This window comes from Sinocyclocheilus anshuiensis, unplaced genomic scaffold (genome assembly GCF_001515605.1).
Source record: "Sinocyclocheilus anshuiensis isolate Anshui unplaced genomic scaffold, SAMN03320099.WGS_v1.1 scaffold389, whole genome shotgun sequence".
Taxonomy (NCBI): Eukaryota; Metazoa; Chordata; class Actinopteri; order Cypriniformes; family Cyprinidae; genus Sinocyclocheilus; species Sinocyclocheilus anshuiensis.
In genome coordinates this window covers 407,972-422,631 of record NW_015536494.1, presented here as the reverse complement: position 1 = coordinate 422,631, position 14,660 = coordinate 407,972, and the positions used below count along the sequence as shown (strand labels likewise).

Here is a 14,660-nt window from a genome sequence, read left to right as displayed (position 1 = left end):
TTAAAATGTGCATTTTATTTTTTTTCAATTAATTAATTATTTACTTTAAAATTTAAAAACATTTTTATTTATTAATTTTTGTGTCAATTATTAATTTATTCCACAGCTGGTTATTTTCAATCATCAGGTCACGTGAAATGCAGATAAAAACATTTTAATATTTTTTTTATTTGTTTTATTTTGATTTTGCTTTTATTTGTTAAATTATTTTTAATTAAATTTACTTGAAATATTTTATAATTGATTATTTTTAATTAAATAATTAGTATTGTTTACTATATTACTATTTTTAATTAAATAATTTGTATTATTTTTTGTATTTAATAATTAATTATTAGCATTTTATTAACCCAAGGGGTTTGTAAAATTATTATATTTTTATTGACCATAGGGGTTTGTGAAATTTACTTTCATGTCAATTAATAATTCATTCCACAGCTGGTTATTTAGCTGGTCATGTGACATGCAGGTAAACAAATAAAATATTTATTTTTTAGTAAGACTTTTATTTTGATTGTTTTTATTTTTTAATTATTTAATAAAAAAAATTATTATTTTAATTAATTAAATAATGTTTTTAATTTGCCAATTAATTATTAGCTCTTTATTAACCCCAGGGGTTTGTGAAATTTATTAATTTTTGTGTCAATTATTAATCTACTAGCTGGTTATTTAATCAGCTGGTCATGTGATCCGGACATGGTGGACTACCCTGATGTAAAATAAAATGGCTTCATCTTCATTTTATGCATATGTACTTAAAAATAAACGTCAAAAGTACCACTGAATGTCAAAAGTACCATTCATTGCTTATTGTATAAAGTTTTTAATAACTTACACTTAATTGAGACTGTTTTAAGTCCCTGTTTTAAGCTTTCAGGCAGCAGAGTGCACTTATCTATGGTGCCCCACGCAGTGCTCTGGGTTTCTAGTCCTGTGGTCAGCATGGACAGTGTCCATATAGTGGCATGCAGATCACCATGGGCCCTGCTGGGATAAGAATGGCAGCGGTTAGGTGTGTGATGAGGAAGGTGACAGGATCTTGTGTGAACTAACTGATAGAGGAAGCTATTCCTGCCCATTCCCACAGACCAGCCCAAAAAACGTGCTGGAGTGTCAGGAACACTAGCAACACTGCTGACAATTCAGAAAGTGACAAGTGTGTTCGCTGTCACCTCTCTATAGGGGCAAAGCAAGGCCCTCGCGTGTGCATTTAAATCCACTCGCTCTGACAGACATGAACACATGCACCGCAAGCAGCACTGAAGCTGTGGTCGCCAATGGCTGTTCTATGTAACCTCTCAAACTAATTTAATTGAGGTGCTGATGGCCTTTTCTGCACACTTTGATCATAAAACCTGGAAGGAAACAGAACAAAGCACTGACAGGAAGACAGTCACCATGCGGCCAGTCGATTGCATGTGTATGTATTTGAAGGGGTTGTTAATTTTAAGAATAAGCACCTGTGAACTCTGCAAATACACAATACTGTTCAAAGGTTTGGGGTTGGTCATTTTTTGAATGTTTTAGTTTCTTATGTTCACCAAGGCTGCATTTGTTTGATATAAATACAGTAAAAAAAACGTAATATTGGGAAATATTACACTATAAGGAAAGTCTGTAAAAATAGTTCACATATGTGTTAATAGTGCTAATATGAAAGATCTATAGATTTTTTTTTTACAGGTGTTTTACATGTATTTTGAATCATGCATTGCTATGTGTTTTAGGGTTAAAAGAAATGTCAGTGAACATTCATATTAAAACAGTATATTGTGTCGTGTTTTTCAGTGCTGAAAAAAAAATACGATGAAACATTCAAATATCAAATAGTCACGTAAAAACAGATGGAAATGAATATAAAACCTAACCATTCTACACTGGTTTGACTTTTCCATTACTATACAGATTTTTTTTTTTTTACAACTTAAATTATTTCTATTGTATTATATTTTAAATTATATTATTATATATTTTATTCCTGATTTTTCAGCATCAATACTTCAGTCTTCAGTGTCACTTGATCTTTCCGAAATCATTATAAATGCTGATTTGCTGTTGAAGAATAATTTATTCTAATCATTATTATTATTATTAATGTTGAAAACAGCTGAGCTGCTTAATATTTTTGTGGAGACATTTCTTTCAGTATAATTTGATGAGTAGAATGTCCAAAAGAACAGCATTTATTTAAAACAGAAATATTTTGTAACATTATAAATGTCTCTCCTATCACTTTTTGATCCATTTAATTGGTCCTTGCAGAATAAAAGTATTATTTACTTGGTTACTTTTGAACCATAGCGTACTTTTTTGGTCTTATAACGAAATGGCTGTAAAATCCTTCTTTTTTTAATACACTAAAGTTTCTATTGTTCAACATCCCTTAATGTACGATTTCTGCTCTGGCTGATGATCGTTTCTATTTTTAGTTCTGCTATTTGCACTAAAGAAACAAGGAGTGACATGCTTTGTCTGGTGTTGAACTCGTGCTACAGGACAATGGATGCACTGGCAGTGCGGGAATGAGCTAAGTGATGTTTCACTCTTTGCCCTGCTTTTTTACTTTCTGCTCTCTATGTCATCCGTGAAAAGGATCTTATCATTCAGCCGGTCTGTGGACAGATCCTCAGCCTGCAGACAAAACATTGTCACCCATCACAATGGACTGCAGCAGCCATGCCTCTGCGGCAGAGTGGCAGATATGGCCCTCGTTGGCTCGGCTCAAACCCCCAGCTCCGCTAACAGCTCCTCCTTTTGTCCATCACTCAGACCACTGCAAGCCACCCTGGCACGCAGGCCAAAGCGCAAACAAGAGGACAAAAAGAGAAAGGAAGACAGATATAAAAGCCCTCCCCCCGGCTTCCTCTAATCCAATTAGAAGGCTGTAAATTTGATTGGAGTCCTGAAAGTGTGCCTTCAGCTGTCCGTCATTAGCGAGTGCTGAGAGGGGCTCATACCTCATAGCAGAGGTAAAGACTGAGATCAGAGTACAAGGAGACACGCATGTGAAAATGGAACTGCAAAGGACATGTTTGGATGCTACACTGTGAGAAAAAATCTGCAGAAAAAAAGAGAAAAGGTACTGGTAATTTTGTGCCAGGACACTATACGTTAAGTTTACAGACATGTCCTTGAACTCTAAAACATAATGCAGTGTGCAAATTAAAATACAGGTAAAACACCTGTGAAAAATCCGTATGGAAAATTCATTCATATTATTTAGCCAAAAAATAGGATGAAACCATTCAAGTATCATGATTATTTACAGTCACTTAAAAACAGATGGAAATTAATATAAAACCTAACCGTCCTGGTCTGTTGGTCTTAGCTGCTGTAAAACCAGCCAACAGACCAGCATGTTCTTACAGATGTTCTCACAGCAGGGTGGATGAGTTGCACATTCAAAGTCACTGTAAAATAGTTGAAAAACACACTTGTGACTTAACATCAATTGAATATTAACATCAATCTACCATACTACTATATAAACACAGTTAGACTAATGAACTATATTGCTTGGTGGAAAAATTATTTATTATATTTTGATTATTATTATTAATAAATGTAATTATTTTATGGTCACTGGTATTTTTATTACACTGTTGTTGCCGTCTTTTTATAAAAGCAAAAAAATAAAATAAAATAAAATAAAATAAAATATTTGTTTATATTAAAAAATTAATTGTCCAAAATAAAGAGGCTTGTTTGTGTAATAGTAGAACCTTTAATTTTATAAATAAATAAACAACAATTGTAAATATCTCATTTATAAAAACTTTATGAAATGCTTTATGAAAGCAATAAAATAAAATAAATGAAGACACAGAGTTTTGTACATGTTAAAAAACAAATTGTACAAAATAATAAGGCTTGTTTGTGTGGTTAATAATTGAAACTTTAAACATTTTAAAGTAAACAAATAACATTTGTAAATATCTCATTTATAAAAAACATATTAATTATATTATTAACTTAAGTAATTTGTAATCCAAGTCTTAATTAAATACTTGCACTGAATTGAATGCAACAGTATACATTAAAATTGCTGTGCATATTTCTAGTGTTGAAAACTTGGACTTGGTTATTATAAAATAATTTATCTATAATTTTGCTTTCATGGTTACCAACATCTCTTTACTATGTCAAAAATCACTAATACACAAGGCCTTCATTATAATAGACTTGCATCCTGCATCACTGAATTCGACTGATTCAAGTTAAATCAGAGCTGAAACTTAAAGATTTTTAGAAACGATACAAAGACAGAGGAAACAACTTTGAAAACATTGGTTCTGCCAAAAACAAGTAAAACTAATAGGGTCATTTGATCAGTCTTGTTAGCAAAACAAGAAGAAGTGATCAACATACAGCCTCATTTCTCCTTTGTCATACAAACACATGCGTCTCCGAGTGGCTTTGTTGGAGCTTGTGGGTTATGGGGGTGGCAGTGGTCAAAACCTTAGACGTGGTAACCAGGTTTGCTTGCCACGCATACAACGGGACAGCAGGGCCCTTTCTTTAGGTCATTGTGTAATTATTGTGTCAGAGCTGCATTAGTCTGATGGCTGTCACAGAGCTGTCCTCAAGCTCTTAGGGTCAGACTAATGGATGTAGTTACAGTGGTTGGTAAACAAATTGACTGAGGAATCCATACAGGAAAATAAAAAGAGAAAAAGAGAGAGAGAGACCGAATGAGCAGACAAGAGTTAGACAATAGAGAGAATGACAGGAGAATGAAAGAAAGGAAAAGGTAAAAGTAGAACATGCAGGAGGGGAAGACGAAACAAGAAAAGACTAAAATCAATAAAAGCCTGCGGGATCAATAAGAGCTACATTTTCATCTGTAACAGGATTGACTCTCCGTGACCTGATATAACTATTCCCAGTGCATATGTTGAATAGAGGGAGTCCTGCCTTGGGGATGTGACTGACAAGTCTGCATCATCCGACTACAATTTGACAGGAATTTTAAAGAACAAATCACAAAAATGGCTGATTAACAGAGCTGTGCATTTTATGGAACTAAAACATCCTAGTATGTTTATTATTTTTATCATATATTCATCATAAGATTTTTTCAAACAAACTTATTGGCTTTTCACAGGTTTTTTTCAGAGGCAGCATATACGTATTCAATTCAGTAATTATGGAAGCATGTTTCTACCACTGGGTAGAAAAAAAAAAGGTTTTGCGACTTTTTATCTCACAATTTTCACAAGATTCTGGGTTTCTATCTCATAATTGGGACTTTTTCCTTTTCTTTTTTCTATATAAACTCACAATTCTGTTTTGTTTTTTTTTTACCCTCAGAATTGCTCATTTATATTTCACAATTTTCTGCTTTTTAACTCACAATTGCCTTTTTTTTATTCTATGGCAGGAAAAAAAATTGTGATAGATAAACACACGTCAAGTCAACTCAAGTCACCTTTATTTATATTTTATATAGTGCTTTATACTATACATATTGTGTCAAAGCAGCTTTACAGTATTAAACATAAAATAGTGTAAATAATGCAAGAGGACAATAGTTAACACTCAATTTTTCACTTAAAGTCAGTTCATCATTGATTCAGTGATGTCATCATCCAGCTCAGTTCAGTTCAAATAGTGTCTGTGCAGTCAAATCAACAATATTGCCAGAAATGAAGTGTCCCCAACTAATCAAGCCAAAGGTGACAATGGCATGGAACCAAAACTCCATCGGTGACAGAAATGGAGAAAAAAACCTTGGGAGAAACCAGGCTCAGTTGGGGGGGCCGGTTCTCCACTGGCCAGATGAAACCAGCATGGTGTGGATTAATTTCAGGCTGCAACACAAATCAGATTGAGCAGAGGACTTGTCTGGTTCTCGTGGTCTTGTGCCAACGTCCATCTTGGTGACGAGGTCTTTGCAGGGGATCTGTCTCTGGGGCTCATCTAGTTGACATGGTCTCCGCTGACATTTCACTTCACTTCACATTCAGGGCTGTAGAGGTCGTCTCTAGGTGCTGATCCACCATCTGGTTTGGATACACACTGAATCCGGGTGGCTACAGCGACCATCTGATCTGGATACAGACTGGATACGTATGGCTACGGTGACCTCGGAATAGGAATGAAACAGACTAATATTAGCGTAGATGCCATTCTTCTTACAATGTAACAAGTACATTGTGTGTTATGGGAAGTGTTCCTGGTTCTGGTTGACCTAATTAATGCAGCCTAACCATCTAACGGATTTGAATTATAGAAATGTGATAGTGTGTTATGTGTACGCCAGGTTAAAGAGATGGCTCTTTAATCTAGATTTAAACTGACAGAGTGTGTCTGCCTCCCGAACAATGTTAGGTAGATTGTTCCAGAGTTTGGGCGCTAAATAGGAAAAGGATCTGCCACCCGCAGTTGATTTTGATATTTTAGTTATTATCAAATGGGCAGAATTTTGAGATTGCAGTGGACGTGAAGGACTATAATGCAAAAAGAGCTCGCTTAAGTACTGATGAGCTAAACCATTCAGGGCTTTATGAGTAATTAGCAAGATTTTAAAATGTATATGATGTTTAAAAGGGAGCCAGTTCAGTGTTGACAGAACCAGGCTAATATGGTCATACTTTCTGATTCTAGTAAGAACTCTAGCTGCTGCATTTTGGACCAGCTGGAGTTTGTTTATGAAGTGCACAGAGCAACCACCCAATAAAGCATTACAATAATCTAACATTGAGGTCATGAATGTATGAATTAACATTTCTGCATTTGACATTGAAAGCATAGGTCATAATTTAGATATATTTTTAAGAAGGAAAAATGTGGTTTTACAAATGCTAGAAAGAAAGTTCCTAACTGATGATGAAGAATTGATAGAGCAGCCATCAAGTGTTAGACAGTGTTCTAGGTTATTACATGCAGAGGTTTTTGGTCCGATAACTGACATCTAACATTTTCAGAATTCAGCAGTAGGAAATTACTAGTCATTCCGTTTTTTTATATCAACTATGCATTCCATTAGTTTTGCAACCTGGTATGTTTCGTCGGGCCGTGAAGAAATATATAGCTCAGAGTGTCATCAGCATAACAGTGAAAGCTAACACCATGTTTGCTGATGATATCTCCCAAGGGTAACATGTAAAGCATGAAAAGCCACAGTCCTAGTACTGAGCCTTGTGGTACTCCATACTGCACTTGTGAATGATATGATACCTCATCATTCACTGCTATGAAATGATGATGGTCAGAGTATGATTTGAACCATGCCAATGCAATTCCTCTAATGCCAACATAATTTTCTAGTCTATTCAAAAGAATTTCATGGTTGATGTCGAACACAGCACAAAGATCCAGTAGCACTAATTGAAAGTTACAACCATGATCGGATGATAAGAGCAGGTCATTTGTAACTCTGATGAGAGCAGTCTCAGTACTATGATACGGTCTTAATCCTGACCGGAAATCCTCACAGATACCAATTTTCTCTAAGAAGAAACATAGTTGTGAGGATACTGCCTTTTCTAGTATCTTTGACAGAACAGGGAGATTTGAGATCGGTCTGTAATTAACATTCTTTAGGATCAAGTTGTGTTTTTTTCATGAGAGGCTTAATAACAGACAGTTTGATGGTTTTTAGGACATATCCTAATGACAATGATGAATTAATAATATTCAGAAGAGGATCTATGACTTCTGGAAGCACCTCTTTTAGCTTAGATGGTATAGGGTCTAACATACATGTTGTTGCTTTAGATGGTTTAACAAGTTTGTACAATTCTTCCTTTCCTATAGCATAGAATGAGTGGATTTGTTCCTCAGGGGATCTATAGTGCACTATCTGAAGCGATACTGTAGCTGAAGGCTGCATGGTTATAATTTTATCTCTAATAGTATCGATCTTGGAAGTAAAGAAGTTCATAAAGTCATTACTGTATTGAATTAATACCTGGGGTTGTGTTTGTTTTCTTCTAAAAGAGATGAAAAGTAAGCAGATCTAGCCGTTTTTAAGGCTTTTCTGTAGGAGGAGGTAATTTCCCTCCATGCAATGTAAAACACCTCTAGTTTTGTTTTCTTCCAGCTGCGCTCCATTTTCCGGGCTGCTCTCTTTAGTGTTCGAGTGTGCTCGTTATACCACAGTGTCAGACTGTTTTCCTTAATCTTCTTTAAGCGTAAAGGAGCAACCTTATCTAAATTGCTAAAAAAGAGAGAGTCCATAGTTTCTGCTACAGCAAGTTTTTCTGAGCTATTGGATATGCTGAAGAATTGAGACACGTCAGGAAGATTACTTACAAAGCAGTCTTTTGTGGTAGAAGTGATGGTTCTATACCATATTTGTAACAAGGAGTTGAATTAGCAGCTTTAGCTATATGGAGTACACGCAAGACTAGATAATGATCCGAGGTATCATCGCTCTGCTGCAGAATTTCAACACCATTAACATCAATTCCATGTGACAGTATTAAATCTAGAGTATGATTACGACAATGAGTAGGTCCTGATGTGTGTTGTCTAACCCCAACATAATTTAGAATGTCTATAAATGCTGATCCCAATGCATCTTTTCATTATCTATGTGGATATTAAAATCACCAACAATTAAGACTTTATCTGCAGCCAGCACTAACTCAGACAGAAAATCTGCAAAATATTTGATAAAGTCTGTATGGTGCCCTGGTGGCCTGTATACAGTAGCCAGTACAAATGTCAATAGGGATTTTTCATTAACATTTATTACACTAGATAATGTTACATAAAGCACCATTACTTCAAACGAATTATACTTGAAATCAGACCTCTGAGAAATAATGAAAATATTGCTATAAATTGTAGCAACACCTCCTCCTTTAACTTTTGGATGCGGCTCATGTTTATAACAGTAATCTTGGGGGATAGACTCATTTAAAGTAATGGAATCATCTGGTTTTAGCCAGGTTTCTGTCAAATAGAGCACATCTAGGTTTTGATCTGTGATCATATCATTAACAAAAAGCGCTTTCATAGAAAGGAATCTAATATTCATTAATCCGAGCTTTATTATTTGTTTATCTGTGTTATATCTGTTTATTATTTGTTGAACATCAATTAAATTGTTACCCTTAAATTGGTTTGGACGTTTTTTGTATTTGCTAGTTCAGGGAACAGACACAGTCTCTATAGTGTGATATCTAGGTGAAAGAGTCTCTATGTGCTGAGAATTAACTTCTGCGAACTTCTGTGACGTGAGGCGGCTAGCAGACGGTCGGTTTAGCCAGTCTGTCTGGTTCCTGACCTGGGCCCCAGTAAGTCAAGTACCAACTCTAAGACTATGTGCCATATTTCTAGAGAGAAGAGCGGCAACACCCCTGGAGGGATGAAGACCATCTCTTTTCAACAGGTCAGGTCTGCCCCAAAAACTCGTCCAATTGTCTATGAAACCTATGTTATTCTGCGGACAGCAGCACATCCAACCATTGAGTGACGACAGTCTGCTATGTATCTCATCACCACTGTAAGCAGGGAGGGGACCAGAGCATATTACAGAGTCTGACATCGTACTTGCAAGTTCACACACCTCTTTAATGTTACTTTTAGTGATCTCCGACTGGCGAAGTCAGACATCATTAGTGGCGACGTGAATAACTTACGTCAGTCTTACGTTAATCCTATGAATTTAAGTTTAGCATTAGCCAGCACTTTTAAATTTGCCAAGATTTCAGGTGCTCTGGCTCCCGGTAAACATTGCAGTATGGTGGCTGCCTGGTGTCTCTATTTTCCCGTTCCGTACAATAGAATCGGCAATAACTAGGGCACTTTCATCAGGTCTCTCAGTGGGTGCGTCACTGAGTGGGGAGAACCTGTTTAATGTTTTGATTGGAACGGAAGAGCAGTGTTTTGTCCATAGACTGAAAAAAACAATGGATGTAGTGTCTGTGACACCACCCGTAGGTTTCTGAAGAGCATTTTTGAAGCCCAAAGTGGGCGGAGCCGGCCATCGCCATCTTGGCAGCGCGTCACTCCTGGATAATTGAAAATGGGCAAAGAGGCGGGACGTGAGTGGAGCTGAGGTGCCTGGTTGCTGAAACCACACCCGCCTAGCTCGACGTGATCAAGTTAGCAGCAGCGGCAATCCACCTGTCACTCAAGTGGCCACGCCCTTAATAATGCAGAACTTTAAGGCTTAATATTATTTATGCGGATGAGTTATAAAAAAAAATCACCCTCCTCACAGTTGTCATGAAGGGCAAAATTAGCTATTTAGACCAAAACCTCTTTTTGTACCAGGCTGTAAACATTTTTTTTTTTTTTTGCTGTAAAGTTTTAACATGGAAGGATTGACTCTCTTTTGGAGCCAGTCTCTAGCGGCCAGTCGATGAATAGCAGTTTAAGTCACTTCCATGTTGGATTCAAGAGAGAGACCAGAAGGTTGCCGCTTGGTTTTGTCCCGCGACAATGTTGCCTCATAGTCACCCAGTCGCCCTGCTGCGGGGGCTCTGCAACCGGAATTGTACAATGTACAGGACTGTACATCAAATGAATACTAATTTCAATATAAATCTCCACAGACTAATAGCTTGATGGAAAAAGTCAAAATTTTATTGTGATTATTATTGATAAATGTAATGTTGTACATTGATATTATTTTATACTGTGGCTGCTATCTTTTCACAAGTTAAATCAACACTGCTCTGTTTCACGGTGTAGATTCAGTAGAGATGTTACAGTGGCGTTTCTGCATCACACACAGAAGGTTTAAAAATGGAAAGAATTTTGAAAAAGAAGCACTTCCTCATTCCCAGCTGTATGTTAGAAAAAGGAAGAAGGTACAATATATGGGACCTGGGAGTCTGTTTCGTGAGACTAGTGGCACAAGAGTATTTGTGACATAATTAATATCTGCAGCAAGAACATTAGTGTACTCTCCGCTAAGGAAGGCACAGATATGCTCACAGACTTATCTTTTATTGGCTGGCTGCTCATAACGAGAACCTATAAGCTGGGCCAGGCCTGCCCAACTGTCCCGTAGCAGATAAGTCTATCGCCACAGTCTGGGAAAGCAAGCCTGTTTTCACTTTCTCTATCTCCTGTTCTTTTCTTTCTCCTTCAATGTAGGCTATTTGTGAGTCTGCAGCACTCGTACATTCATCGTGGCCACCGCACGCTCTTTTGATCTCACTGCTGAGTGATATAGTAAGGGAAGATGTTTAGAGTTAGGAAGGCTTCTGCAAATTATGAAGACCCGTAAAGAAAGGTCAGGGAAGAACAGAGATGTTTTTAATGCACCACTTTGTCTGACATGATCAGCTGGTTTATGAAAATCTGGCATCTACTAATGAAATGGCATGCATAAAATATGTATGGTACAAGTGAATATTAGTACACATTTTATATTGAGGGCTCAACAATAAGCCCTAAATTTTCTGCTAGATTTCTTCTTGCCGTCAGCATTTTCACTGAGACCAAAATAAAAAGATACATATCTTTTTTTTATTTAAATGTATAATGCTATGTTTACATTTATACTTGAAAATGATTAAATAATCATGAAAATATTATTTACAATTTATTTTAAAATGATTTTAGACACTCCAGAACTCAATAGATAAAAAATGGCATAAGTACCAAACATAATTTACATAAAAAAGCAGATGTTATTGCACAAAACAAACAATACATTAATGAAAATACTTGCAGGTTATAGTGAATGAGATGCAGGTTTTTGCACTGAAATACTATGCATTTAAAGTGTCTCTTTTTAGTGAGCTCACCCTTTAGTGTTACTATGCCAGAGATGGGTCAAGAGCAGACACCAAGTCTCATCTAATCAGTCAGTGACCCCAGACCTTCAAACCCCCAGCCAGTGGAATCTGAAGTCAGGAGCCAAAGTTAATCCCTGGCTCTCACCAGGATCTCTAAACTTGAGCTGAGCAGAGGTAAAGTACCATGGTTTTCTCTCTCTCTCTCTCCCTCTACTGCTGACATATGACAGAGCAGCAAAGAGCATCCTCAGCACTCATCTCCATAGCCCTAAATCACCCCAAACCTAAACAAGACATTCCAAACTCTAAGCCTTTTCACCACAGTAGCACCATGGAGCAGAGAGAAAAATCATCAAGATGGCTTTTATCCATCATTACGGCTGACGATGCGTTCTTCTCCTGTCAATGATTGAATCCTTTGTCAACATTCGCATGCTCTTTAAAACTGTGGTTTTCAAACTTTCAAACAAAGACCCTCAACTATGACAATCCCTTTGCAAGGGACCCCCTTCCTGAAATATAAAAATATTTATTCTGTGTAAGACAAGTACTGTAATATTGTAAATACTGTAAATACATGCAATGGACAAACTAAATGAAATAGTTGTTTTCAAAACGAAATAACTTTTATATTGTCATTTTACTTAAAAAATATTATCTGGTGTCAGCTTTTCTAAAATCTTTGTAAAAATAATTTTATTGCTATTTATTTATCTATTATTATTAATTTATTTACTTTTATAATTACTATTTATTTACTTATTTATTTTTTATATATACATATTTTTATTTTTATGATTATGATTATTTTTATTTTTTTATTTATTTTTATTTTTTTAAAGTCTACCAGGGTTGGGATGGGTTGGGGTGGGTTCTAAATTTACACAGTTGCTGTCTGTTTTATATTACTATTCCCAGAAGAAAATTCAATAAAGAGTTGTTAACAAAAAACATTTAAAATATTATCTGGAAAATATTTGATTTTTATTGTTTGTTTTATTATGATTCCCATGAAAAAGGTGGATATGCAGACTTTTTAATGGTAAAAAATAGCTGTCCACAGAACAAAATTATGAATTTAGAATTAGAAATTATGAATTAGAAATATTATCAAAATTGCTCTAAATTAATTAATTGCTTTCAGAATTGAAGAAGAACTTTCTGTTAAAAAAAACTGTTAAAACTGTCTTTTATGGTGACATTTAACTAAAGAAAATTATTAAAATATTATTCTGAAATTATTTAGATAAAAAATAAATGCTTTAAAAATGTTTATAAATTTAAATTTATAATTTTATATTCCAATTTATACTTCTAAATAATGAAATAACCTTAAAATTATTATTTAGAATTTATTTTAAACTATTATAGACACTCTAAGGCTCAAGAGTATGGATTTTTAAGCTAGTTCAGATTTCTACTTATGTCAACATTTTCACTAGGCCCAATACAAATAATAATAGAACAAAATTATCACAATCACAATTTCCAACCAAACTTTAAAAAGCAGAATGAATTAGAAAGACTACCAATTTTGTTTAATATAAATAAATAGGTAAATAAATAAATAATAAATATATCATTTTATAATATTTATAATATTTAATAATTTTTTTGCAGGGTCACCCCCGAGCTCATGGCCCCTGGAACCCAGTTTGAAAAGCCCTGCTTAAGAGCAACCCTCCTGAAAAGACCAGCTTACGTTAGCACATGAGTTTAATTTAAACATGGAAACATCAATTTGTTGTGATATACTGAGTGTTTGTTAATACACAAAGCATTTGCTGCTCTTTTCAGCAGGGAAATACCCCATGATACCCAAAGTCCCCACCAACATCTTCATTAAAAACAGACGTGGGTTAAACAAAAGCACCGTTGATTGTGATATTACACAGTGAAGCCCTAAGGGCCGTGACACCCTTTCTGTTCAAAACAAACTCGCAGACCCAGTTCTTACAGAACTCTCTCCATGACAGCTGCACCTGCTCACCAAACCAGCCGTCTGCACTGCAGCCGCATAAACACACAGGATGAGGTTACTGATTGTGCGTCAATGACAGAACCAGGCTTGGTGCATATGAGGACCAGGAGTGTCTGGTGTGGCTGTGGACCCATTATCCACTCACTAATTGCTAACAGTTAAGAGAAGAGATAACAGTTTTGGCCGCTGAAGGAAACAGTCATGTATTATTAAAAGGAAATGCGAAAAACAAGAAATCAGACAGGTGTGGTGTGGCATAGCAGCTAAAACTCAGGGCTGGTAAGCACAAAGTTGGTGGTTTGATTTGGACCGTTTTGCCTTTCAGCAAAGCACATAATACACAAAGAGGTTTGTTCATGCAAAAAGTGTGCTTTAAACATGTTGTAGTAGTAATTTTTCTGCCACTAAAGTTACCAAACAGAATTTCAACACAGTGGCCCAGTTAAGTCGGCGATTGGGTCAGCCTCAGCCAATGGCATTGGTGTGGACGGGAAAACCTGTTTGACCAAGCAATGGAAGACAAAAGTTGATTGTTTGAAAACATTCTTTATGATGCTGCTTGTGGAGCAGAAATTGCACACTTCATATTTAATCCTACTGTATCATATTTGACACACAAACTTCTAAGGTCTCTAAATGATCAACACGATCAAAACTTTGATAAAAAAACCTGTTGTACACAATCTACTGCATGCCTCCAGTTGTCTGACCAACAGTTCATCCTTTTTTTAGCAAGTAAATGGAATTTAGTATAGTTCTAAAAATGTACCAGACATGTACCAGGTACACACGTCTTTTTGCTGTGAAATCTTTACTGATTTTTATAAGTAAATGTAAGAATAACTTATGTTGGTAATATTTCAAGGTGACACTTACTGGACTGAATAAACTTATATTTACTTGCTTATCAATGCATAATTTAAAAATGTTAAAATGTGAATGTCAAATATGATAAATCAGGCTTCCGAAGAGCG

General features: G+C 35.7%; 1 long non-coding RNA gene across 1 annotated transcript in view; it reads right to left on the bottom strand.

Moving 5' to 3' along the window:
• Positions 1-915: 915 nt before the first annotated feature.
• Positions 916-14,660, bottom strand: part of LOC107686740 (uncharacterized) — a 35,085-nt gene continuing 21,340 nt past the window's right edge. Inside the window, exon 3 of the long non-coding RNA XR_001634066.1 lies at positions 916-987. This is a non-coding gene — a long non-coding RNA (uncharacterized LOC107686740). The remainder of the gene's footprint in view (positions 988-14,660) is intronic.